Source organism: Paralichthys olivaceus, chromosome 20 (genome assembly GCF_024713975.1).
Source record: "Paralichthys olivaceus isolate ysfri-2021 chromosome 20, ASM2471397v2, whole genome shotgun sequence".
Classification (NCBI taxonomy): Eukaryota; Metazoa; Chordata; class Actinopteri; order Pleuronectiformes; family Paralichthyidae; genus Paralichthys; species Paralichthys olivaceus.
Window position 1 is genome coordinate 17,550,322 of NC_091112.1, and position 27,966 is coordinate 17,578,287.

General features: G+C 39.3%; 1 long non-coding RNA gene across 3 annotated transcripts in view; it reads right to left on the reverse strand.

Moving 5' to 3' along the window:
* Window positions 1-27,966, reverse strand: part of LOC138405932 (uncharacterized) — a 200,402-nt gene that overhangs the window by 52,017 nt on the left and 120,419 nt on the right. For all 3 annotated transcript variants that reach the window (XR_011239592.1, XR_011239593.1, XR_011239594.1), the window contains one exon: window positions 5,977-6,068. This is a non-coding gene — a long non-coding RNA (uncharacterized lncRNA). The remainder of the gene's footprint in view (window positions 1-5,976; window positions 6,069-27,966) is intronic.

Here is a 27,966-nt window from a genome sequence, read left to right on the forward strand (position 1 = left end):
TGTTTCTCCTGTAATTGAGGTGAGTTTTAAATAAAGCACTTTGGGAGCAATGAATATCTTTTGCTTCCACCACCTGGAACAGACACATCACCACCTTAGGCAAAATTCATTCATTATCCACTCTGACCGACTCTTCCCTCATTTATTTTTCCAATCGAAGATGCCCCTGATGAAGTCATATCAATCATGTGTCAACTCTGTACACACAACCCTCAGGCATGTTATAAAACATTCTTTGATTAAATATTCAGTTGGCTTATCCAGCACAAGGGGGAGGCGACAGGGGAATAAAACGCAACCGAAATCAGCCACTGTCAAAAAAAAAACAACTCATGAATATCAACATTGTGGTCTTTGAAGTGCCCTTTGAATGGAAGATATTTGTATCTGGCTCCTAATGCAATCTCTGTGAACCACATGGTGCTCGCCTTCTTCTGTCGTTCTGATGCACCATCATGTCAGACCAACCTACAAATCTCTGTGAGTATCCCCCTCCCCTTAAATTATTGCAGAGCATGCTCAGACCGCAGCTTTGTCTTCCTGCAGTGAGTATCACATGTTGTTCCATGTTGATTTTACTGCTGATTTATTTCCCCACACATTGTGAAGGGGATTCTGTTCAGTTACTTATCTGAACCAACAGGTTTAAGGTTACTGAGAAGTCTGTTTTGCAACGTGCACAGTCATGGCCACATTTGAAGGCTCTGACGTGAGCAGTGGAAAGCTGGTCATTCAGTCCACCACTTTGGTCCACACTGAAATATCCTTGACAGATTGTGATGGAGTTTTTACAGACAACTGTTGGTCTGAAACTAGCATAGGCACAAAAAAATCGGATTTCAGTTGTTCAACGTGACCTGACCTGATCAAAATGTGCAGTAATTTGCATTTGCTCAGGTGTGACGATGTTAGAATGTGGACGTTAGCATTCAGCTCAAACCACCACTGAGCCAGAGCGGCCTCACAGAGTTACTAACATGGCAAATGTATGACTTTTGTTTATTTCTGTCTCACTATAGCTGTTGATGTGTGTAACCACACTCAATAAAACATGAAGAAAGAAAACAGTCCAGAGATGCACCTAAGATCATCTACACTTGAAGGACATTTATACCATCAATAATTTAATAGGTTGCAGTGTTGCTGTGAGAAATATGCATATAATTAGAAGTATGTGAGCAGAGCACAGGTAATGGCCTTGCATGTAAAAGCACTGCTGTGAATTAGCCTGTGTAAAGAAAAAATGAGGCCAGAGTCATATGAGGCTCAGACTGACTAACTGAATGTGCCATATGTATTATAAATAGCAAAGCAAAGTGAATGATAGATGGATAGATATTAAGTCCAGATTGATGGGAATAAATAAATGTACTGCCTTAAGGTTTATTTTGGTGTTTTCCCAAACTGTTGTTAATTGAGATTTTAAAGTTGGAAGATAAAATCTGCAGTGATGATGAAGAAGCTCCTCTTCTTACAAATACTGACAACAGCGCAAAAATTCTTCATTACAACTGAAAGCATTTAATTTGAAATTCTACTGAAGTGAAAGTACAGATATAAAAAAGAATTAAAGGTATCAAGTAAATGTATCCTATTGTTATACGACTGTTACTATTACAGTGAGTAAGGGTGGAGCTAGTTTTAGTACTTTATAAACATAAGCTGTCTTCAGACATGCACTGATCTGACATGCTGTATGTAAGAACCATGTCAGAGTATGATGCTCCCTAGTAAAAAGTCTGCTTAACGTCCGCATGAGCCAGTGAAAGAAAACAGTAGGAGATCCTCAGATCTGTTCATGTGTGAAAGCAAACTCTAACTTTAGATCCAAGTCACAGTGTGTTCTCACATCAGCTGTAGTCCAAACACACACCTTCTACAATGATGATCTGTGTGTATATTTATATGATGTACAGGGTTAGCAGCCTGCCCTGGTTCACATATTTCCCAAACAATTAATGTATTTCCAATTCCATCACTAATTATAAGAACATATAAATAAGGAAAGAAAAGAAAAAGACGACTTATGTCTCGGAACAGTGTTCAAACAAACGTATCTAATTTAACTGTTCAAAAAATCAGCACAATTGTATTAATTTTATAAAATTTCTGACGAACAATAAACAAAGAAAGGAAATCGTTCCAAAGAAACTGCAGTTTATGTAACAGTGGGAATGCACTCTAAAAACTAGAGCTGCATGTCAAAATAGTTTTTTTTCGATTGAGAACGAGACCTTATTCATCTCTAGTGCCTGAAAGGACAAGATCGAGAACATAAGCGGCTGAAATGAGCTTTCTCTGTCGGGTGGCTGGGCACATCCAGCGAGAACATAGAGTAGAACCTTTTCTAGTTTACCGAGCACAGCTACTGGAAGGATACCCAGGGTAAGACACAGAGGGGGACTAGAGTAACGCCTCGGAAGAGCTGAAAATGTCTGTAATTTTCTACTAAGTCGAGTGCCTCTGCAACGTGATCTTTGAAGTGGAAGACAGTCGATGGATGGACGGATTGATTGACCTCATTCGTTGCAGAGTTCATCATCGAGGATTAAACAACACACTCTATCACTTCACATTATGTTTTTGACAGCTCAGGGGTTCTGAACATATTCTGTTGCATATTGTGGTCTCTGTCACGACACAGGCACTGACACGCCAGTGTGAGTTTCATCCTCATAATCATTGAATATGTTCTGCTTTTTGGTTGAGGAAAACAATAGTTTTTCAATAACAAGACTATCAGCAGTTCATTTTCCAAGTTGGATCACACTCAATGCAACATAAGTTGTGTATCACATGCCGATCTCCAGGCCTGTGGGCTGGATTGTGCCTGCCATGAATTTTTATCTGGAAGAAAGTGAATCTGTGAAAGCTGCTGCTCCGAGCCATCTCAGTATGAATAAATAAAAAAAGAGGAAATCTCGGCTGAAAACACACTTACAAAGGAGGTGGTAGACCGAGTACTTAAATACTACCCTGTGTGTGTCTCATTTGCCGTAAACCCCTTTCAATTTGATAATGTGCCATGTCACGCAGCATTGCAGGCTAAGCAGATGAGAAGAAATCACCATGTGAGAAGAAAATCTGTTATGTGACCAAGCTTTTGTGTCTTCTGATTTACAGCACACAAAACTGCACAGATGCAACACACATCAGGATTACGATGCTGTGGAAGCTTTGCATGTGAAAACGCCAAATGTGCCAAAAACTTTACACATCTCCCGTTTTGCCAGCCTAGAGATTCATCTAAAAATCTAATTTTTACATTTTTTACACTGTTACTTGCAGCCGATCCGCAGACCCTGCCGAGGAACCGACAGGAAGTGTTGAATGAATTACATCTCGGAGTGAGTTTTCTCCTTTCATCCCCTGCATGATGTCACAGCTCCTCCCATGCACAGAGAGTACTCGGAGGCAGGGCACTTGTGGGAACAAATGTTCCCTGTGTTAAGGATCAAATAATCTTTTCATAAGTCCAGCTGCAAAAGACAGAAAACTCTCTGAGCAGGTGTTCAGGGATTAATGAAGAAAAGTGTGAGCACACAGGTCAAGATAAGAGGTAGAGGTGTCATTGTAACTCCTGTGGGGGGAGAGGTTTTTACTGCAGGGCTGATCCCAGAAGTCAGAAATCTAATCAGCAGGCAGAGAATCATCAATCAATCATCAGTTAAAAGATTGTACATGCAAATGTCTTCCCCTCCCTCATCTGCATCAGGTTCACTCTGTTGTAAGTCCACAGCCGCCGCCGTCAAAGTCCAGCTGACACAGTGTGAAGCCCCCTCATATCTCTGTCTCCGGTATTTGTCTTGCACCACAGCGGCGTTCGACAAAGCGCAGCTCCTTCATTTGTTTTCTCTGATCTTGTTCAACCGCAACAGCACAGAAGTTACAAACTTCTTCCCGGGGCCAGCTATGATTACTTGCCAAGCTGTGTCTCAAGTGTCAGAAAGAAAACAAAACAGAAGTGTAGCTATATGCTTCGGGGGGGAAGATTGAAAAAAGAAAACCTAGTGTAAGATTATGTGTGGGGCACTGACTGCATCTTGAAATACGGAGGAGAAATGCAACTATAGGCACATATAAGTATAATATAACTTCTAAACTGAGCAGATCCTATCTCACCTCTACTTGTACTGTGTTGTTATAAAATCTTTAACAAACTTTGACACACGTGACATTAACTATTTACACATCCAGCTGACATAGAGCAGCATTCACATTTAGCATTCACTAGCCAACTTCTCCAGCAGTGGGAAGCATCACTGATTAACTCATGTTTTACTTCTTTTCCTATGACTTCTTCGGTCCTACCTATGCGTGCTAACCAGCTGGCCCCAGGCCGGCCAATCACATTACTCCGTCTATCAGAGGACTTGTTGAAACCATTTGTCTCTTAAATTCAAGTGTTGAGCAACCATCAGCACCATCTCCTCTCTAGCTCCTAAATGTTCTACTTTCTACAAAACGTAACTGTGATAACTGTGTCCTCCATTCATGCTGCAGCAGTAATACAATCTCAAAAGTGCAAAATGCTTTAAAAGACTCCAATGAGAGCATTGACCGTGACCTGATACCCAGCATCGCGCTACACCGGGGCGAGGGTGGGCTACAGTCCTGTCACAAAACTATGCAGCCCTGGTCAAGCCCCCTCAGGCATTAGGAGGCTTCTATGTTTTGATACTTACTATATTTGATAATTAAATATATATATATATGATAAAGACTACTTAAAAGTTAATAACCATATAGGGAATCTCTCCCAACCTGATCCCAAACTGTTTGCTCATGCCGTGATTGAACCATATGACGGGTGTGTGTGTGTGTGTGTGTTTGTGTGTGTGTGTGGTGAGGGGGTGGTGGTGCTTATTTATATTTGTGTACCTTGTGAGTCATGGACTGTTTTCTGATCAAAAGACAAGTGTGTGTAGAAAATGAAAGTTTTTACACTGCATTATTTTAACTGAATTATTTCTTATTCTATTTATTTCTAATTTTGTTTTGTATTCAACTCTTTTAATCTCTATTCTATTGTTTTGTATTGTCTTATGTTGTTTTTGCAATTTGTCATGATGCCTTTTGTATTTTATATAAAGCTCTTTGAATTGCCTTGTTGTTGAAATGTGCTGGACAAATAAACTCGCCTTTCCACCTTAGAAGATGTTTTTTGCCTTGAAAAAGTTCAACTCAAGGGAAAGAAAGCAATGGATAGACAACAAGATCAAAAGTCAAAGAACAAGAAGATCTTAGTTGTTCGTTGTGTTGTCTAGATATTGGTGGATGATTGTGTGCGTGTTGAACTTATTTTTGGTGCTTATTTCAGACCTCGTTCAGCATGTAGACTGTCTGGTCCTAATGAGGCTGTCAAAATGAATGAAAATCAATGCAGAGTTGTAGTAAGATTAGCTGCGCAAACCAACGTGTGTGTGTGTGTGTGTGTGTGGGTGGTGAGGGGGTGGTGGTGCTTATTTATATTTGTGTACCTTGTGAGTCATGGACCGTTTTCTGATCAAAAGACAAGTGCTTGTAGAAAAAGAAAGTCAGACGCTAGTCTTTCTATCACATCTGAGGTTGTGATAGAAATTAATCCAGCAACATTGGTACCAAGGCATCGCAGTGTGTCCTGTATATAGTCAGCGGTGAAAATTGTTCTTGTTTACAAAAGAAATATACTTGTGATGAAAAAGTTTGTATGTGCACAGATGGCGGCACTTTGGATATTCTTGATTTGATTTCTAATTTTGTGATAGCCTTTTTTTTCCTGAAACATTGCAACTGCACAGTTGTTTTGTTATGGTTATGGCTTTAATACACTTCTTTTTACTGTGCTTTTGGATGTTGTAAAACTTGATGGTTACCGTGGGTGTACACAGAGTTTCAATCACTTCTTTATTGTATTGCACCAACCACAGCATAAAGATGCCACACCACCATGTTCCTTTACTGCTCGACTTCACTGGCCCGGTTCTTTCCACTAACCTGATTTTCCTGTGATCCTCGTGTATCGACAGATGTTGATTTTCTGGTGCGTCTCTCCTGTCGGCCTCTCCTTCACCTCAGTCCAGTCACTTCTGCATTAATAAGAGAGTGTGATTATATAACTGGATGGAGCTGTGTTGATCAGCTCACCAGACACTGCCCCTGCTGAGGCCTCTCTGCCCCGCCTCTCTCCTCCAGCGGAGTTATGGAACCACACCCCACTGTGTGGGCGCTGTCCGGTGCTGAAAGATGTTTCTTTCATTTCCTTGTGGTCACTTATAGTTCGTTGAATATTCTGTGTCCAAATTTAGTAAAAAATGGTCTATATCAAATCTTTTGTGTGCCATATGTGCTTTTATAGGGAAAATGAGAACTTCCTTTAAAAGTAACAGTGACAATGTCTGGACATGCCTCAACAGTGTAAAGTTGCAGTCTGTGACAACAAAACTAAAGCTGAAATCTGACAGATGCAGAAAATCTCTGTAGAGATGAACTGCATGTTAAACTTTGTGATCACCATGAGGGAACCACTTTCCCATTACATGCAGTCACTTAATTGCTGATTAAAAAATGCAACTTCTTTATTTGTTTAAATTGGTCATGAAACTTTTTCAATGGTGATTATGACAAATGCTTTGTGTCAAACAAGCATTTCTGAAGTACTTGCAGAGCAGCATGTATCTAAACTTAAAGTCCAGTCATACGGTTAGATTGAGTTTAGTTTAGTGTGGTTCATTCACCAGAAAGCACTTCAGAAAGTGACAAAGCCACCACTTTTCGAAATTTCTCAGAATTGCAGCGGTATAATAAAGGGTTTTTAAAGCTTGAATTAATGGTTATGAGTCAGAGCACCTGATATATCAGAGCATTTGAACCTTTTTAGCCCACACTGTGCCCTTTACCTCTTCTCAGACCACTTGCAGCAGGCATGTATTGCAATATAAGACTCAGTTTGTCCTGTTTTTTCTACTTGGTATGTCTATTTTTTATTTGAGCTCTTGTCCTACATTTCATCCTCTACTTTGTAGGAAAAAAACTGTTTAAAGATATTGGAACTTTGTTTATATACAGATGTCTGTAACTTTTTCTCATGAGTTTGTTGATCTATAGGAACAGGTTGATAAAATATCAGTATATGTTTCAATCTGTTTTATGGGATTTTTCTATTTTCTATATTTCTAAGACCCAAGTTGAAGCAATAAAAAATCAAAAAGGTATAAAATATCACAAAATGTTTTTACCCTTGGGATAGGTGGAGGGGTTGGTGTATCAGTAAAAGGTAAATGTCAGAAGACAAAAGCGTTGAGATAATGTGGACTGCAACATTCCTTAAAACTTGTCCGGGTTGTAATTAGCAGGAGCAAATAAAGGCAAATGACAAGGCAGGTGAAAAGATAAGAGAAATGTGTTTAACAAAGGCAGAATTACTTTTTTGTTAGTAGGCAAACTGAAAATTCCCAATCTAAATAAAAAAACACCAGAACACAATGCATAAAAAGAAGCACATGGACACACAGACATTAACCTGTTTGTGATGAACCAACAAAGAAGACTGAGGAGCAGGACTCAATACAAACGGAGGTAGAGATAATTGAACACAGGTAAAACAAATCAGGTCGGGACAGACCATCACAAAGGACAGAAACCAGATGAAGACAGGAGGTAAAGCAGGACACACACACAAGGGAAGTTCACACTTAAAAATGCAAAAATCCACAAAGTCATTATAAGTCCAGAACCAGGGCAGATCCTGACAGAACAATCAAACTGTGTGCTCTCCATTACCAAGCTTCCTGTCACATTAATACACTCATGGTTTTCATTCGTTCTTCTGCAGCGCTATGATGTCACATGAATTAGTGCCACATACCGCTGATCTCAGTGAAGCAACTCCTGAAATTCAGTTGAAGATGGAAATGAATAAATTCACATTTTCCTTTGCAGATTTTTAAAAATGTGTGACAGTTGGATGGAAACCTGATCAGTGACACCAATGAGGAATTTAAACCAGTCCCACAGGGATGGTCAGGCTGAGACCAATATTGAGAATGAGGAGTGAAGCAGAAATCTGTGTGGTTGGATTTTCCTGCTGAATAGTTAATATTTTGTGCAACTCATTCCTTCATCCCTAAACATTCTTCTTTAATCAGAATATAATATTTGTATTAATAATTTAATTAATGTATAATCGCCTGAAATTAATTAATTTTTGTTTTTGTTACAATGAGCACTTTATATTAACATCAGGAGTGGGTCCTCTTCCCAAGTTTGTGGACAAATTGATAATTAAATATAGATAATTTAAAAGGACATTTTTCTCACATTCTTGAGATCTATAAAATGAGAAAATAATGGGTGGATGAACTGATAATTAATATGACTTCAAGTTAAAGCCTGAGCACAAAAAACAAAAGAGAAAGATGGTGCTGTGTATCACATCAAGTTTTATCCAAAACAAATTTGTTATTTTATGACACATGGATGAACAACTGACTGACCAAATTATAGTGTGATTAATCAAATGACTCACTCATGAAAAAATAAAAAAATGAACAGAGATCCTTTACTTTAGAGTATAAACAACCTCGAGAAGTTTACACTTTCTTCCACAGAAGTCATAGAAGTGAGTTTTGCGTACATTGTGTGATGTGACACCGTACAGCTCGACCTGCAGAAGATTAAAGAGGTACCCGCAAAAACACTGTCACGTTGGAGGGATGGGTGGCAGCAGCATTTACTGGGTCAGAACTGATCGATCTCATGCATTATGAAACTCGTTTGGCTGTAAAATGTCTGACAAACATTGTACGAATCCAGAGAGCCGGTGTTCCATGTAGCGGAGCAGCTCTAGGCTGTAAATCAGCATGACACTTTATATGAGAGCCTCACTTCTCTGCAGTATCTTTAGAGAAGAGCTGTTTGCGCTCTTGTTACTTGGAGTGAGCTAGTCTGTCTTTAATTGTAACATCATGTACAGGATGTGATTTCCCCCCCTTTGTAAAACTTCATAGACATTTCAAAAAAGCTTTTCAAAAAAAGCTCAACAAAGGCTCTGACAGAAGTGTGACATAGAAAGCTGGCATCGTGTTTTACACTTAACACAGACTGCCTTCATGTACAAATAAACTGCCAAACCCCTGGCATTTATCTTTTATCTAGCAGCAGTGTGAGACGTCTGCTTCCTTCAGTTGTCGTAATATTAGAGAAAACACTCCTTTACAAGCAAAGGACATACTGAGGGCTGCTCCAACCCTTAAAAGTACAATAACACCCATGAACGCAGTATCAATAGTTGTGAGAACGACCTTCAGAGATACACAAATCATATTATAACTTCAAAGGCCTGATCAGGCTTCATGAATCATTTATACTGTACGTCCTCGCCACGCTCCATAAATGATGCCAGGAGTTGTGCAGCAGTCGTCCGAGTGTGCCAAACTTCCATCTAGTCCTATCCTACCATACATATGCAAAGCCCTCCAATAAAATGTGTTAATGGATGCAAACTGCCTACAGCTTTTTTTTTTTTTTTCCACAGGAGTCATAAACCTTTCGGCATTACAGCATAAAATATTTAATTCAAGGTGAGATCTAATTTTCTTTGGTGTCAGCAACCCCGTTCATTGAGCTGATTTCTCCACCTCACCAGATATTGACAGTAGCATGCAGGGGGCATTTCTTCTGATTAAATGGCGGATGAGAGAGTTAGCTAACTGTACATTTATATCCCTTTGAGAAATGAGGCAGCTTCAAGCAAGCAAGTTAATTTGATTGACCTTTGAGTCTTTTTATTGATCGCTGAACAGATTGAGAAAATTAACATTCAGATCTCATTTTGCCTGTAATGACAAAGGATGTTTGTGTTTATCCGTCTGTGCTATTGGTCTGTATTAAAGAGGATATTCTGTTGCCGTGGCGAGAGGATTTGTTTGTATTCCAAGGCATCACAACATTAATCAGCGGCAGAGTGAACAAATACAAGAGGAGCAAAACTGCTTTCTGTGTCGCTGTCTCAGCAGCGTGTTCACCTTTAAACTGAATTACTTTATCAGAACTCTTATTGAACTACATCTTAGCTGAAGCACCAATCAGTCACTGAACCAGGTAAATTGTAATTGCATGACAGAGTGAAACAAGTTGTGAGGCTACAAAGTCTCTGCTCAATGAAAACAAACTTAAATTTAATGTCATTTAATGTTAATTGCGTGAGTTAGCTATACAATCAAACTGTTGTGTGGGTTGATTTCTGGTTATCTGGGCACTGGATTCTGATTCTGCTTACACAGTAACAATGTTCTTCACTTACATGGAGCAATAAGCTTCATCTCCATCTGTACAAGACTGTTGCATTTGTGCCAACAAGTGAAATCTACAGATTTAGTCTGCAGCATGGTAAAGCAGAAAGCCATTCACTTTGGACTGTGTTGATTTTAAGCATCTTTGGTATGAATGTATGAAAACATGTACAAGGTGCCACTCAAGCTCCAGAATCTGCAGCTCCCTTTGCTCCATGCATCATTATTGTGAGCCTCAGGTCATTGTTTAATGGTCTGGCCCACAACTTGACTCCCAGTTCACTCTCACTGCTCTCACAGTGATGTTTGTTTAAATCAAAAAAACCTCTAGTTACCCACTGGACAACCTGAACCCTGCAAACAGGAAGGAGATAACTGCAGTCTGAGCTGAGTGCCACGACCTATCCCCCTCATATCGATAACACAAATATGAGACTTAAAGTATCTGCTTTTCTATTGATAAGCTACACCTAGCGATTTTCTAAAGACATAAACAGACTTCCCTTGTTTGAGATGTTGATCGTTACTCAGCTCAACCAGCTCCGTCATAATTCCCTTTGCTTAACCTGTTTTTCAGAGGCCTTGTGTCTTATAAGACACACTTGATAAGACTCACTTGTCTTGTCTGTTAGAGAAACAGAGGTCAGTCTGTGTTTTGGAGTCGGGAAAATAAAAAAAATGTACACTGGTCTGCTGTTACATATAACATAAGACACTTTCTCTTCTTCTTGGTTTAAATCTTGGTGTAGTTATAGACTCAGACTTTACCTTTAGCCACATTAACATAATCACACAGTCATCTTATTACCACCTTAAAAACATATCAAGGATTAAAGGAAAAAAGAAAAAGAAAGAAAGCTGCGGCTAATTCAAACTGCTGCTGCTCGAGTCCTCACTAACATCAAGAAAATGGATCAAAGCTCTCCAGTTCTAAGATCTTTACCCTGGCTTCCTGTCTGTCAAAGAACTGACTTCAAATCCCTATTGTTGGTTTACAGACAAAATATATTCCTGATCCCTTGCTATGGTATGAACCATCCAGACCTCTCAGGTTGTCTGGAACAGGTCTGCCTTTGTCCCCAGAGTCAAACTATACATGGAGAAGCAGCGTTCTGTTTATATGCTCGACATTTGTGGAAAAAGCTGCTGGAGATCTGCAGGTCAGCTGCCAAACACTTTTATTCTAACAAAATAATGACTTCAATTTTCTTACACTGCATTATTTTAACTGAATTATTTCTTATTCTATTTATTTCTAATTTTGTTTTGTATTCACCTCTTTTAATCTCTTTCTAAAGGCTGTTTTGTATTGTCTTATGTTGCTTTTGCAATTTGTCATGATACCTTTTGTATTTTATATAAAGCTCTTTGAATTGCCTTGTTGTTGAAATGTGCTGGACAAATAAACTCGCCTTTCCACCTTAGAAGATGTTTTTTGCCTTGAAAAAGTTCAACTCAAGGGAAAGAAAGCAATGGATAGACAACAAGATCAAAAGTCAAAGAACAAGAAGATCTTAGTTGTTCGTTGTGTTGTCTAGATATTGGTGGATGATTGTGTGCGTGTTGAACTTATTTTTGGTGCTTATTTCAGACCTCGTTCAGCATGTAGACTGTCTGATCCTAATGAGGCTGTCAAAAATGAATGAAAATCAATGCATAGTCGTAGTAAGATTAGCTGCGCAAACCAACGTGTGTGTGTGTGTAACAGAAACCATGATAATGATAATAAATAAAGAGTAATAATGAATGATAAGTAATATTATTGATAAAGACAGGGAGAGTGATGACAGCATGTCGGCCCTCTAGGCCCCTGACAGTGAAGGGGGATCAGGGAGCTACTGGTCGGAACATGCTGCATCAAAAGTAGGGTTTTCCCTTTTGTAGTTTTTATTACAAACATCATCTATTAACTATTACTATCATTCCTCCAATTCAGTTTATAGTGATCTGTGTACGTAATCCTGCTTTGGCTCATCCCTGTACAACAGACAGCACGTCCATTGTGGGTTTGATCCCTACTGGAAACACTCTCAGACTCTGAGCATGTGACGTGTTTATTTAGGATCAACAGTAGGATTAGTGTCAGAGGTTCAAGTGATATTTTCCCCCTGTATATACTGAATGTAGACGTGTACGTGTATTGACTACACCTTTCATTCGTATGTCGTGTTTTGACAGTAGCAGAAACAAGAAAGAACTAGAATGAGGATGAAAATATAGACGTCTAATGAAGATGAAAAACAATTATTTACAGTAGCAAGGATTAAAAGTTGTGTCCACAGCCCCCGGGCGGCAGGAATCTTCAGTAATACTGACTGGCAAAAGGCGCTGATTCTCTTTTTCAGCAGCAAGTTGCTATGGTAACCGCAGAGGGAGACACATGTGTCCTTCCCCACCAGCCCTCCTTAAAGCGAGCTGGTTATAAGTATGATTATAGTTGTTGATAATATTAACTGCACAGACAATGTCTGAAACACTGGTTGTTCTGCTGGTACATCTGTTGTGTCTTTGCTTCACCGACACTGTAATGCAGTTATGTATGTAAACATGCAGTCATGTATAAGATGCAGATCTGTGCCACGCTCTGTGTTTTGTCTTTGTAATGACTAGTTCAGTGCCTGTTCTAAACATGTCTGTTTGGAATGGTCTGCTCTCTTGGTCTGTGTTAATGCTGCAGGGCTCCTTCGGAATTATTCCTCATCATTAGTGAGTCCTCCTCAAACAGTTCTACAATGCACTGCCACTGTTAATTGTCTCTGCGCTGGAAGTTGTGTGCAGAGCTTTTAAAAACCGTCGGAGTGAAGGTAGAAAACAATTGTGCTCATCCTACTTGGCTTGTCTGTAATGAAGACTTTATGATCAATGTTTTTCATGAAATGAAACTGGGTCTGTTTTATTACTGCTCACTTGTGCGGCTTATAGTTTCTTTTTAGGATTGACGTAACTAGTATTGTTTTTTTTATACCATATCAGCTATTTCAGAGGTCTGTTAAGCAAACAACAAAATATCATCTCTGTAATTTACATCTGTATAAAGCATTACAGTATTAAAATGAACATTGTGCTTTTACTTTGAAGACATTCTCAAACAGGAATTGATCCCATGAATATTGCTGGATAAAAGCTCAATGATAATAATGTAATATTGTTGCGAGTGCCGGTGTATCAGTCCGATATACAATTTACAGACAGACAGACATTTGTAGAATTAGTTGGTAGATGAACAGTTGGTGGCCCTGAGAGAACGCATAGCAACTGAATAAATGCAAATAGACAAAATGCAAACAAATTAAGATAAAAATCATCAATTTGACAACACGTGCAGAAAGAACACACAGGTCTGCCGTGGTAAAAGGGTTAAAAGTTTAAATGTGACGTCATCTTTCTGTAGAAGTTACAGCTGAATCCCACGACATCTGCTCTATGCATGTTGCACTATTGAGTTTGCACACATGCAGCGCTCCTCTCTTAACTGTTGACATGAATAAAACAAAGAGAACTTGTCAGCCACCAGATGCTGAGGCTGTTGCAAGATGGGAGATTATATCAAGGTTAATTAAGAAAAGAATACTTGCACACAGCCATCATATATATTCACCCCCTCCAGCTTCTATATAAGTGAAATAAACATCTGCATCAGCAGAACCTCATTACTAGGGTCGCCGTATATAATGTGGTACGTGCCTCCACTCTGCTCTACGGGGAGACTAAAAGCTTGGAATCCTTCAACATCCGACGCCTTCAAAAAATCTTCAACCACTTTTGGTCAAATAGAACCTCTTATACTGTGATTTTCTCCATGTCCACCTCTATCTGCATGCTGGAGATGCAACATCCTGCCAATTTTGAAATCATGGCACTTGATAGATCTGCCTGGCAGGTCACCTGTGCCAGGTCGTCCAAATATATACATCCCACCGCTCAATAGAGGAGGACTGAAAGGAGTGTCTACCAGCATCAGTGGTAAACTGGAATTACCCCAACATCTGGACCCCTTTGCCCCATCTGTGGATGACCATGGGGCTCACGCATAGACTTCCATAACCAGTGTCAACATTAACATTTTGTGCAGTTTGAAATTACTAGTCAATAAAAATATAGGGCCTTATTTTTTTGTGCATAGACAAAGTGCAAACCGTGTCATAGGTAGCGTGTCTGTGCGCAAAAATTGAGATGTGCTGGGTGTGTCAGCGGTGGGATAACCAGACAGATATTATACTTTTATCTTTCCCTTTAAAGGTACAGTGTGTAGAATTTTGTGATATCTAGTGTTGAAATTTCATGTTGCAGCTGAACACCCCTCACCTCACCCTCTCCTTCCAAACATGAAAAATAACCTGTGGTAGCTTCAGTTGTCATAGAAACTCAAAAGGTGTTTAGTTTGTTCAGTCTGGACTAATGTAAAAAACATGGCAGCCTCCGTAGAGAGGGTCCCCTCCATGTAAATATAAAGTATTTAAATATAAAGTATTTAGATATAAAGGGCCTTTTCTGGGGTAAAGAAAACTACAATTCATACAATTTAGATGAAATTAACTATTGAAAACATCATGAGGATTATTCTACATTAAATTTCTACCAATAGTTTCCTTTCACCTAAATCTTACACACTGGACCTTTAATTATGTTTATCCTATGAAATTAAAATAATTTGTCATGGGAGTTAGATAATTCACAAATTGTCTCTCTTTCTCTCTGAGACTCGTGCAGCCAAATCACCACAATGACACTACACCGTGATGCACAGTCTCCTTTAATGGAAGGATAAGGGAAGTTTCCAACAATGTCTGGTTGGATAAGTCGATTCCCGCCGCTAACACCCCCAGTACATCTTAATCTCTCCCTGTTTCCAGATGCTCTAGGTGCATCCTGTCACCAGAATACCAAATGTGCACAGTCACGCTCCCTGCGCCATGGCCCATGAAAATATATATCCACATAGTAATCGCAAACATTTCCAATAAGGTGACTTCAATCAGAGTCAGTGCACACAGTGTGTAGTCCTGATAGTGATTCATCTCGTTCCCACGCATTATTATTTTGTATTTTGTTTCCCCAAATGTCACCAGAGGGGCTCCATAATTATGCAAATACCTGATTCTATAAAAAACTTTACTTTAAATAAATATGAATTGATTAAAAAAGGTTCTCTGGTGGGTGATGGGCGCATGAGTTAAGCACACGTGTGGATTCGGATGTCGTCAGAGCCGATCCACACATCTCTAGTGTGGATGCAGACTTGCACTGGCATGTCCTTTCTTGCCACGTACGCTCCGTTATCACAGCATCAACAACTATCATTTATTTCCCACCACCCCACAGAGGAGCCTCGGTAAGCAACAGTTCACTTTTGCCCCACGTTGTAAGCATCTGGCTGCATCTCTTATTACAATGTTATGTCTGTCACTCAGAGGTATAGAGTCATTTTAGCTATCAGGCCAAAGGTAATGTGCTTCCTCTCTCATCCCCTGTTGCTAATGCTCCCTGACGTTCTGTAAGTGATCATATGTTATTGCGCTTTGCCAGTAGCTCGGTTTTGCCTAGAAAATGTCCCTTATTGCTCCTCAAGTCTGTTTATGTTTCCCCCGAATGGCAGATTAAATAGAAGCTAAATATAGCTTCGACTCCAACAACTTTTTTTCGGGGGGGGGGGGGGGGGGGGCTCAAGTCAGACAGAATGCTGCAGATGCTTCCTCATCTCATGCTGTGGAATTTTTTCCTCAGGTTTTCTCCATCATTTGTTGACAGTTTTGAACTTGTTCTATAGAATTCACTGCACCACATGATATTGTGTCTACTTCAAAGAGAACAGAAAACATGGTGAGCACGTTTAAGCTCTTTTTTTAGAGCTGTTCTACATCACCCAGTCGCCTCCCCAGTTTTGCACTTTTACATCAGATAACTTGAGAATACTCTACTCTGTATCTTTTGATCAGACTCAGCCACAACATGTCACTAAAATTTGTCTCTGATGTTATTTCACTCGTGTTAGCATCACTACCTGCTGCTCTGACTCTGGGGCAGGTGATGTGCTCCCTCTCCTCTCCCCTGCAGCTAACCTCTGGGATTAGATGTTTCTTTTCCTTGTAGCAAGCATGTTGGTAAATCTAATGAATTGGTTTTTCCATCCATCCATCCGATATCTATACCGCTTTGCTGATCCCAGCTGACATTCGGCAGAGACGGGGTCCAGCAAGACACCAGTCCATCACAGGGCCAACGTGCAGAGACAACTATGGTTAACTCAACTCAAGATTTTTAGAAAACACAGAAATCTCTGGAGTGTTAAGCTGCAGAGGCAGGAGTATAACGTACTCGTCTTCAAGCTCCTTGATAGGAGGTAAATCTGTGCCAGAACGATAACTTGGCTCCAACAACTTTATGTCAGGGCAGAGGAATCTGTGTCACCTGGAATCAAGCGGAGGGGGGGCATCTGAGCCAGTCATCAGTTCAGATGATAATACCTCCTGTGTATCCATGCATGAAATGGCCTGCTCGTCCGTGCATTACAGGTTTATACCTGACAGTGACTGTGTGTACCGAGACAAGGGCGCAGTGTCTGTGCATGATAATGTAGTCACGGATGGGATCAATGTCTGAGTCACTTATGATATTCAGTGCTCATAATATGAGACGATGAGAGGTTGCCAGATCGTCCAGATGTTGCTCGTGGACGTTTTTTCTTCCATACAATCATTTATCCAACAGCAACAAACTTTACTTGTTCCAATGCTTCCAGAACTAATGTTATACAATGCGTCTCACCGCAGGAGAAACAGAGGTCAATAATTGAACAGTAGAAAAATAAATGAAAAAATCAATGTGTAATGCTGTTGAACAGTACATTTTGCCTTGGAGTGGAAAAACATTGAAATCAGGATGCAGAAAAATGATTTCCAAATATGTTTTCCTTCAGTTTTCCCAAATGTGCACATGAATATGAAAGTGACTGACTTATTTTACAAATATAGTCATATTTTAGCATTCTGATTCAGCTGTGCATAAAGCCGCTCTTGTTCACTGTTGTGTCTAACCTCTTGTAACAGAATTAGAAAGCTCTGGAGCCATTCTTTTTTTCAAGTTGGATTCGAATGGGAGAGAATGGGCCTGAGAGATTTGGCATAACTGATGCAAAAATATCTTGTCTTTGGGTCCATGCATGTGAAAACTATCCCAGTTTACATGTATTTCAGAGGCAGTTAATATCCTCAGCTGAAAGTGAGAAGGCCATAGCCAGGTAGATTTTCTGATGTGTCCTCTACTATATCATCTATCAATCCTTCCTGCATGATGTGGTGCAGTAATAGAGACTTGTTATATCCGTTTTTACTCGCTCTGAAAGAGGCTCGTCGCTATTTCTTTAGTTGCCCTGTAAACATGCGAGTGAGGCGAAAGGATGAGAAGACTGGGAAGATTTTTGACAGAGACTCAGAACACCGCTAATGGCCCATTAAACAGAAAAGGCAACTTTTGATGTTCTGCAGAGAACCGAAGAGGGGTGGTGGTGAGAGAGCAAGGGGAAAAGGGGGAGGGAGGTGGAAACAATACCACAAAGCAATGATTTCTTCAATATCTTCGACTTACAGATCAGGCTCGCAGTACAAAGGAAGGCTTGGATCAGCGCAGACACTCCGCATATTAAATATCTTTTCTCTGCTGCACAGTTTTGATGTGCTGATGAGCTTCCACGGTGCCCACGTGCATCTTTCAATCCTCGAGTTGTGTTCGTGCTCTGACGGCATTTAAAACATTGTCTCACATCAGACATTGCACACACAGCATGTGGTAATTATCACGGCTATGTTAACACCCTGGTGCGGCACTGTGCCACACTTATGGATCAGTGGAGCTCACTTCAGAGCAGATGATGGAAGTCACAGGCTCTCTGTACGGCGCTCGTATCCACACGCAGTCGTTAGCTAGCTCATGCATGAGAAACGCTTTGGCACGTGTGACGTACCGTGTAAGACGGGCAGTGGCCGATCATGCGGGGAATGAAAGATGATGAGGGTAATGATACTTAAATGCTTCATATTAGCAAGGTGGCCTCGTGTCACCGATAGTGCTCTCTGCTCTTGTTGGTCCTCTTCCAGTTGAGTGATCCATCAGTTTTAGTATTATTTAAACGACTTTGCCCAACAACCTAAGAAAGGCTTTCAAACTGATGAATAATTGAATTCACCATTCAGGCTTATAACAGTTTAAATCTCTCTGCTCCTGTTTTTATTCTTATTATCAAAGTTTTATTGAAAAGAAAATTTGTTCAGGGGATGATAACAATGAGCTCTGTGTTTAAACATGTTCCCAAAAATATGAGTTAATGGTATAAATTATCTCTCTCTTTCACACACACACACAAATACTGAGCTCATCGTATTAATGAATCACAGGTCTTACTGCTACTCACTGAATTATAATATTGAAGAGCAGGTAATAACACTTTAGTGCCAAAATTAAAGTAAAAACCTTTTTGTGTAGCACTCATCAAATTGTTGGCAGAAACAAACTTTTTTCATTTTCACTAAATCTGCCAATAAGTTATTTTGTATTGAATTTCTATACTGTTTAGTCGACAAAATTTAATGATAATAGTTAAATTCAGGTTAACATCTTCATATGTTCTTTCCTGCCAATAGTGTAGAAGATACTGCATTCACTCTGAATGCATTAATATGTAGCATAGAAAGGAGGAAATCTTCACACTAGATTATTTGAGCCTAACAAATTCTGTGGTCCTGAATTAGTCTGTAAAACTGAAAGAAACATTTTAACTGAGCTAATACATGAATCGTTTGTGTCGTATAAATAACGCTTTTCACGCTATAAATCAAAAGTGGGTTGTGTTTTATTCAGAAATTGTTTAACACTTGAAAAATAATCAAAGCTGATTTTAAATGTTCAAGGTTTAGGTGGAATTATATATGATAGAAGATCGGGGGAAAAAAGCAATACAAGCCAGAATTGCTGTATTGCATGATTCCTTTTGAAATCTGGATACTGCAGCTGCAATGTGCAGAAAAAGAGATGGAAGTGAATGTGATTTTTTTGTGTTTATGATTAAAAAAAACCCATTTGTAAATACCTCAGGCTCCTGCATGTTGTAGGTGGTGTGCTGGCTTCAATGGCTGATCACAGGGTAAGAAAAACACATGCAAGTTTTATACTGCTCTGTGAAGCTTATGGTGAAAACTGATGAAAGATTATCAAGGATGAAGAAACCTTAATATACCCCTTTGCCAAATGTCTGAATATTAATACAGTATATAATATTGATTATTTGTATTGTCATCTTTACGTCTGGGTTTATAGCCCTTTAACAATCAATAACAACAAAACTTTAATCCGTATAATAATTAATTCAAATAGCACTCTCCATTGGTGGAATTTGCCCAAATCTATCATCTGACCTGAGGTATTGATTCATTCTAGAGTCAAAACCTTTTGAGCCAGGGGTTCCCAGTCAAATGGTCCAATCGCTCACAAGGGAAGACTGGAAGGATTTGACAAGAGTTGACAAATCATCAATCTCAATAGCCTTTCTATTAGCGTTGAGCAGCCCTGTGAGTGCTCTTCATACCTTGTTTGCCCAAGGTTGATCCTTTCAGGTTAAAAAAAAGGATGAGGTATCTATAAAGGAAAGAGTGAGGTCTACAATGTTTATTTTTTGTTATACTACCATTTATAGAAAGCACACATCAGTATTTCTACTTTATTAGGTCCCATGCACAATTGAATGTTATATATTTCTATCAAGGGATTGCTGAAGAGTAAACATAATTTTGCCTTGTAATTCACGGACTGTGTCCAAGTACATATCATACATGTTTACATCAAGTGTAGTGGACACAACAGGATATTATTGATAGTATTGCTCCACATGGAGCAACACAACACGTCACCTCTCTGACGTGATCTCAGGGTGAAGGTGCAAATAAAACATTGAAGAATATCTTTGTTGGTCTGTAGCTATCTATCTGTATGTAGCAGAGTGGTAGTGATGTATTATAGGCTAGCAATCTCTTTGTCTGTACGGTTGTGATAGGTCCTAGAAGACATGTTCCTCAACTGTCCACCGCCCTCATATAGCAGCTTCATTGTGGTCGCCATTGCAAAAGCTTGACTCTTTGCTCTCATTGATCGTGGGTTGAATCGGCCTGAAATGCTTGTGGTCAGAGCCCAGCTTCAGTTCCTAGTTGGTCTTTAATTACAACAATGATATATATATGCATACACTATGCCTGCAAGCTACTGAAGTCTGTCCCATCATGCACTGTGTGAGAGGCAATGTACAGCCTGCACAGGTATCACCGGCTCTTTCCAAAAAGCACGAGGATGCTCTTTCCATTCATTTGCATTTCCTGCCATCTGCAGTCAGAACGAGTTGCACTCAGACGTTGTTACTGATATTGACCACACACAGATGACATTTACTTGCATCCCTTTTCTTACCCAATCTACAGCTTCTGAAACAAAATCTGCTATAAGTAAGTGTGGCACATAAGCCATGATGTCATAACAATATATTTATTTATAGCTGCTGTATAAAAGCCTCATCTGATACATTATTGGGGGTGACAAGAACTAGGTGAACTCAATAGCACTGAGAAATAAGAGCTGTCATTACCACGTGGTGGTACAGCTTCAACATGTCAAGGGATGGCGTATTTATTAGAGCCTGTATAGATGGCACATGTCACAGAGGCAAAGGTGATCATGTGGAATGGAATCACATGTGGCACCTGGTGAGGGGAAAAAGGGCTCATGTGAGACGAGGAAGATATTTTGGGCGCAGAGAAGGAAAGAAGAGCAGAGAGGTGCATCACAGAGAGGAAAAGGAGCTATGATGGATTGAACATGAGAAGATAATGACGAAATGAAATACTGTTCAAGAAAATGTCATCTCTCAGACAGTGGTCTGGGAAGCATTGCTGCCATTTTACTGAGATTGTTACTGCAGATGAATTTCACCTACAAAGACATCAATTCCATGGATGCAGCATTTCCTGGATTACGCAGGGATGGAGGCGTGCTTTGAAAACGCGCCTTTGAAAGCGGACAGAGTGTCAGTCCCAATACGACTGCTTTGGCATCGAGATGAAGGTTGAATAGGAAGAGTGCACGCATATATCTTTAGATCTAAACTGCCTGCCGTGAAAATTTCTTATTCGCGCGAATATTCACATCTCAAAGGCTAAAATGCCACTGTGACTTTCCCGTCTCTCGTCAGAGCTGCCCGTGGAAAAACTGATTAACTTAAACACACAGATAATTTTGCTTCAGCTCAAGTGTTTTGAAATGGAAAAGGTTATCTGTGACTTGAAATTGCAGCTACATTTTTCTGCAGGAACATATTTTATGAGCCAAGATCTTACAGGGTTTTTCAGCACGAATGTTAAAGTGCTAGTTTATCATTGCTAGCTTTTAAAGGCCAGAGAATGTTTTGAGGTCAGACAGAAGGCCAACATGCTGTCAATTAAAGGTGGTCGAAGGATTTATACGAGCTATTTGCTTGTGTGACTTTGAAAATCTCACAAAACTTTGAATAAACAAGACCGACAACCACATTTTTAAAGCCAAGATTTTCTATTTTAATAGTTCAAAGCCGAGGTCAAAAGTGTTTTCTCCTTTCTCGTGGCAAAGAGGAAAAAAATTACGAGCAAAAAAGACTGGCTGACTTCAGAATGAAATAGGGTCTGCTACACACACAGCAAGGGAATAGGAGAGACACCTCCAACGCACCAACATGTCACGTCCAACTAATGTTGTTTATACGCTTTTCCTTAAAACACTGTGACCTTCCATTAACTTCAAACTTTCCAAAACAGCGAAAGAGTAATCTTAAAAATGTGAAATTTTTGGCAAAATGCAACATTTTGTCACACCTCAGCTGCTGCAATTATATTCACAATGCTTGCATTTGCGATAAAACATCATTCGGAGGACTGTAAAAGCTATTTTACTTTTATTTAACACATCCATTGATGGAGGTGAGCTGAGGAAAGAAAATTGTTTACTAATTTAAAATAAATACCAACACACAAATGAATAAAGTCTGTTAAACTTTGAGTTAACAAGTTATATCAATGCAGTTGTCCTTGTTAAGTCGGTCCAACAATTTTCTTTTTCCATTGTGCACAATGGTAGAAGGTATCATCATATAAGATTAACATGCTGCAAAATAATACAACATTTAGATATTGCCATTGGCTTATCTCGATTATACAAAGGGGGTGATGGGTTAAAAGGAGTAAATCTACCAGTAACATATCCTCTTAGCATTTTTTGTTTAAGTTTTTTTTTAAACTTGATTTTGACTATTTACAATGCCATATTTTGTGGGCATTACATGCACTGTATTGCTGATCCTGCAGGAGTTGGTATTCAATTGATTCATTTTTCTGACTTCTCTGTAACTTTATTTGAATGTCTACAGTTTAACTGTGCCATCCTCACTTGTGGTAATGGTTGCCTGCATTGTTGGGGTGGGTGTGGGAGTGGAATAATAGGAAGCTCTGATGTGATGTTAAAGAGTAATTGTGATTATCCTCTACTAATGCAACATAATTAATCGGGGGTACTGGAGAGACTATAATGGGACATTGGCTGTCTGTGTGACTGGAGTATGAATGTGTAATAAACCCAGTGATGGAATTGTCAACTGTCCAGGTACCATTTCTCTTGCGCCTGTATGCTGGGGGAGGTTCCATTCCTCTGAAACCAAAAACAAGATGAAGAGTTATAGGAAATAGCTAAATGAATAATTGAATTGATGGACAGAAGGTATAGAAGCTGGTAGGGGTCTGAGTAGAGAGCTGGATGGAAACATGGTTGTGCAGACTAGATATATGTCTGTATATGTACAGCTGAATAGACAGATGTACAGATGGGTAGATTCATTGAGAGTGGATGGATAGACGGATGATGGAGAAGCTATAGAAACCTGATGGATTAATGGGCAGATCAGAGAGCTAAAAGGAAGACAGAATGATGCAGGTGTAGAAATATAACAATGGATGAATGAGTGGGTATAGTGGGGACAGAGCATGAATGGAAGGGATATAGAAATGACTGGACAGGTGATAATACATTTTTATTTTAAAAGATCTTACTTTTACAGTTCTCATTCAAGAGACGCTTTTATCCGAAGCCAAAGCAACAACACAGCTAAGACTAATTCATGCTCAACATTAGATACATGTACGGAAACGGACAAAGCTATGCGCTGCCTTCATTTAATATTTTTGCACGTTGAAAAACAAGAAACGGAGCAGTACAACTGGAAATGACGGGGGCACTGTAGCCAATAGATCAACATATTCCCCCTGGGATGAATGAAGTTTTTCTGATTGTGATTTCTGAGATGACACAGGGACACGAGGAAGAAATGTCATTAATGGCAGAACTCTTTGAGGAGAGACTGCAAGTTGATAAGAAACCAAAAGCATCTTAATGACGTTACGCTTGGGTACAGGGACAAGGATTTTCTTAAGAGCTACATAATCTCAACCTGCTCCACCGCTGCCATGTTAAATGTTGTCACAAACTGTTGACTCTTCACTGCCCTCTAGTGGATGCTTGAAGGAAGCAGAGGAATTGATTGCATTGAATCGGTGACATTTGATATTTGATGATGCAAGTACAATATCGAACAAGTTGACCTTTCACTGAAACTTTTCTTTCAGTCTATCCTCCAATTATATTAGCATTCTCCAGACATCTTAATAGAAATGAAGCACTGATCAATTTGTTTCTCAAACACACACTTCAGCCTAACATCAGATGAGCAGGCGAACAGTTCATTATTTTTAATCCATCATCTTATTTTAGGGGAAATCATATTTGCTGAAGAATGAAATATGTATGGGCACCTCAGACATAAGACGATGTGATTGACAGGATTATATTTAAACAAAGCCAGTGGTTAATCACTTCTCCCCATACAACGGCACACAGCCTCGTATTTGTTCTCCATCTCTAATTAAACCGAATTACATTCAATAATACACTGTAAACACTGTGGCGTGTTCCATACCTAAAATAAGACCAGGGTAGAACATTTTGGAGGAAATTAAGAGTTCAGCGGTAACAAGCAGCATCATATTAAAGGGATAGTTCACCCATCCACAAAAGTCTTTTGGAGTTTCAGGGATAAACAGTTTAGCAGCCAAATCCATTTGAAGAATTTAGTGACCTCTCTTCTACTAAAAAACCAACAGAAAAAAAAAAACATAACATGCCTCCATACTGCTTGTGTGGTGTCATCCAAGTGTTTGCAAGCCCAGACATTCATATTTGACTCGAAACTGCGTCATTTACACCAAGTTTTAAGCCTTAAAGTTCTGTTGATATCTTTCGACGAGATGCATTCAGGGAGCATGGGAAATGCTGTCTTAGCTTTGCCACTTCCTGTGGACATTAAGGCTTAAAACACAGTGAAAATAATGCCATAAGTGTTTTGTGGACTCAAACACTTCACCCACCCCTCCATCGGCAAAGGGGTGAGAAATTCCGGTTTGACACCCCTCTACTGCAATTCTTTTTTAACACAGAGGTTTGCAGTAAAAGACAAGAAGGTTCAGCTGAGTAAAGTTCCCTTCTTTATAAGCAGTTCAGTGCTTTGTACAATGTCAGAGATGAGTAGGTACCTCTCTGATATCTACCACCATCAATGCTTTTTCTGCTGCACCTTTGAACAATTTCCTTTTCAAATAAACATGACGTCATTTGGAAAAGAGTGACCTCCTACATATTCTAAAAAGGTTGGCACGTGTTTTTCACCCTGAGATATTTATATTTGTATTAGTTTTATTAGTTCTGCATAAGTCAAGTGTTCAGACAATATCGTGCTAACAGCCCACCCGGAGAATTTCAGGAGATTATCTGGAGTTCAGTGCTGAAAGTAGCTTTATATTTACAGTTTGATAACCTTAATCCAGTTATTAAACACTGACTTTTAACCGACTCTACTTATTTTGCTTTTCTTCAGTAACAGTGATGATACGATGACAAAATTAACATGTACTGTGTGTGTGTGTGTGTGTGTGTTAATGTATACTTGCAAATGCAAGTCAGAGGGTTTTTACAGTTTATTTTATTGTAGTGATGTTATCATTTGACTCATCGCAGTTTCGAGTGAAATTTGAATGCCGGGATAACAGACACTTGGATGACACCACAGGAGCAGTATGAAGGCATTGTCTGTTTTTTTTTTCTGTTGTTTTTTACGTTTGAAGAAGGGTTCCCCATTTACTTCAATTGTATTGGATATGGCTGCAGCGCTGTTTACCCCTGGAGCTCCTAAAGTCTTTTGTGGACTCGAACACTTCACCCAACCCTCCATCGGCATAGCGGTGAATTTAACTATCCCTTTAACTCTACCTGATATAATTAACCATTCAACCCGAGATGTATTTTGAGAGACTCATTCCACACAGAATAACCCACTTGCTTTGAGTACAGCAATTTGCAGGAAAAATGTAAGGTAAAAAAAAAAATTCAGACCCTAACATGATATGCTCAACAGGTTCGAATGATGAACTCTCTTTACTTTTCTGGAATAATCAGTGGGGAAGCTGCTGCTGATCATTTGTCTCTGCTGACTGCCTCGAGGATTCATGACACGCTCAATTGAAACTTTCCAATCTGTGAATATTCTGCATCATCAAGTGCTGCTCACAGGTGGTGCTTGAAAATATCTGCACCTGTCGCTTGCTGTGTTTTACACTGAGTGAGTACCTTCATTCAGCATCTGCACACTGAAATACTGATACAGGTTATCTTAGTTCTAATTAAAAGGACTTAACATTCAAATAAAATTCCTTTTAGATAGAATATCCTTAGAGGTTTACAGCACTCTAAAAAGAAAAGTGTTCAGATACCAAGTTTGACCTCTTAATTGGTAAGATTTCATCACTGGGGTCCATATGGGAAATGGTATTTCCTGATGACTCGGTTTTGCACAACAGCCCACGCTCTGTGTGAAAGGATAATTACAAGGGTTTGTAATGATGAGACTGAAACTGATGATTTTGGCTTCCTACTTTCTCTCTAATGGCCCTTTTCCACTGCAGCAATCACGTGACACTCTTTGTATGATGTGTTTTTAGACTTCAGTTCCAGTGTGTAAGATTTAGGTGAAAGGGAACTATTGGCAGAAATCTTATGTAGAATAATCCTCATGATGTTTTCCTTAGTTTCATTTCATCTAAATTGTATGAATTGTAGTTTTCTTTACCCCAGAAAAGACCCTTTATATTTAAATACTTTATATTTACATCAAGGGGGTCCTCTCTACGGAGGCCGCCATGTTTTCTACATTAGTCCAGACTGGACAAACTAAACACCTTTTGAGTTTTTATATCAACTGAAGCTACCACAGGTTCCTTTTCGTGTTTGGAAGGAGAGGGTGAGGTGAGGGGTATTCAGCTGCAACATGCAACTTCAACACTAGATATCACAAAGTTCTACACACTGTACCTTTTATGGGTAGACTGTATAATACTGTAAACATCAATATGCTGTATTAACCAAAAGCCAAGACAGATCTGACCCATATTCAACTCAGGTTAGGAGGAGGGTGGACACCTTCACAGGTCCAAGAGTCAAAACAGCCCCATGGAAAGCCTTAACCTGAAGCCAACATGGCAGGCACAAAAGGAAACCAAAGACAGTGATATCTGGTCAGGAATAGAACAGGCTATGAGACCAAAGAACAGCAGCAGCATTGTGCATCAGCAATGAATGAACAATGATCAATGAAATGCCCTTAATAGCTCAAACTGTCCATCTTGTCACAAAAAATACATCTCCCTCCTACGATGATTGATGCACCAAATGATCAAATCTGATACAGCAAGTCTCCTTGGAGCCACTCAAGTATTGAAATATTGACACACAAAGCAATCAAGTGAATGGAATGATCCTCAAACCTAGGTGGACTGAATATAATTTGGAACCAACCCAATTTCTTGAGTTACTACACCAAGTGGACAGAAGGGGCCCTCTGTCATGTTCAACCAATTCAAAATCTTTAATATATGTCACTATATCCCTAATTAAACTCAAATGAATAACTCAGGAAGTTTAGAGACCCTTTTATATACCCTCACTCGAAATACACTGACTTTATGTCTATATTACATATTCAATTTCCATGTAACTTTATTAAATAAGTTCAGTGTAGAGGGTCGTATTTATTAGTTTTTCTATCATATCGAGTTAGTGTGAATACATCAAATAACTTGACAGTTATCTGATTAAATCATGCACTTATTTAATTTATTAACACTTGATCATCATGATTGAAAATCCTTTATTAAATATGACCCTTTACATTGAACTTATGTAATAAAGCTACATGAAAATGTAATATGTATTTGAAGTGTATGAAGACATAATTACTTTTTGAGTGTTCTTGCAGCTTTGCTGCAGTATGAGAAGCCTCATGATTTTTTCAGTTTCAGTTTTGCTGATTCTTCACCCCAGAGAAAGACAAACCTATACAGCAGAAACTACAACGTTAGGGGGTGAAACCCACTAAGCCCAGGAAATAATAATTGTTTGCATTTTAGTCAGCCAAGTCATTTGGAATCAATTATTATTTCAGTGTATAACAAACTATAGATTTCACCCTTGAGGAGCATAGAGACATAGCCCACAGATGGAGATGTTGGGTGTGTGAAATGCAATATGAAGA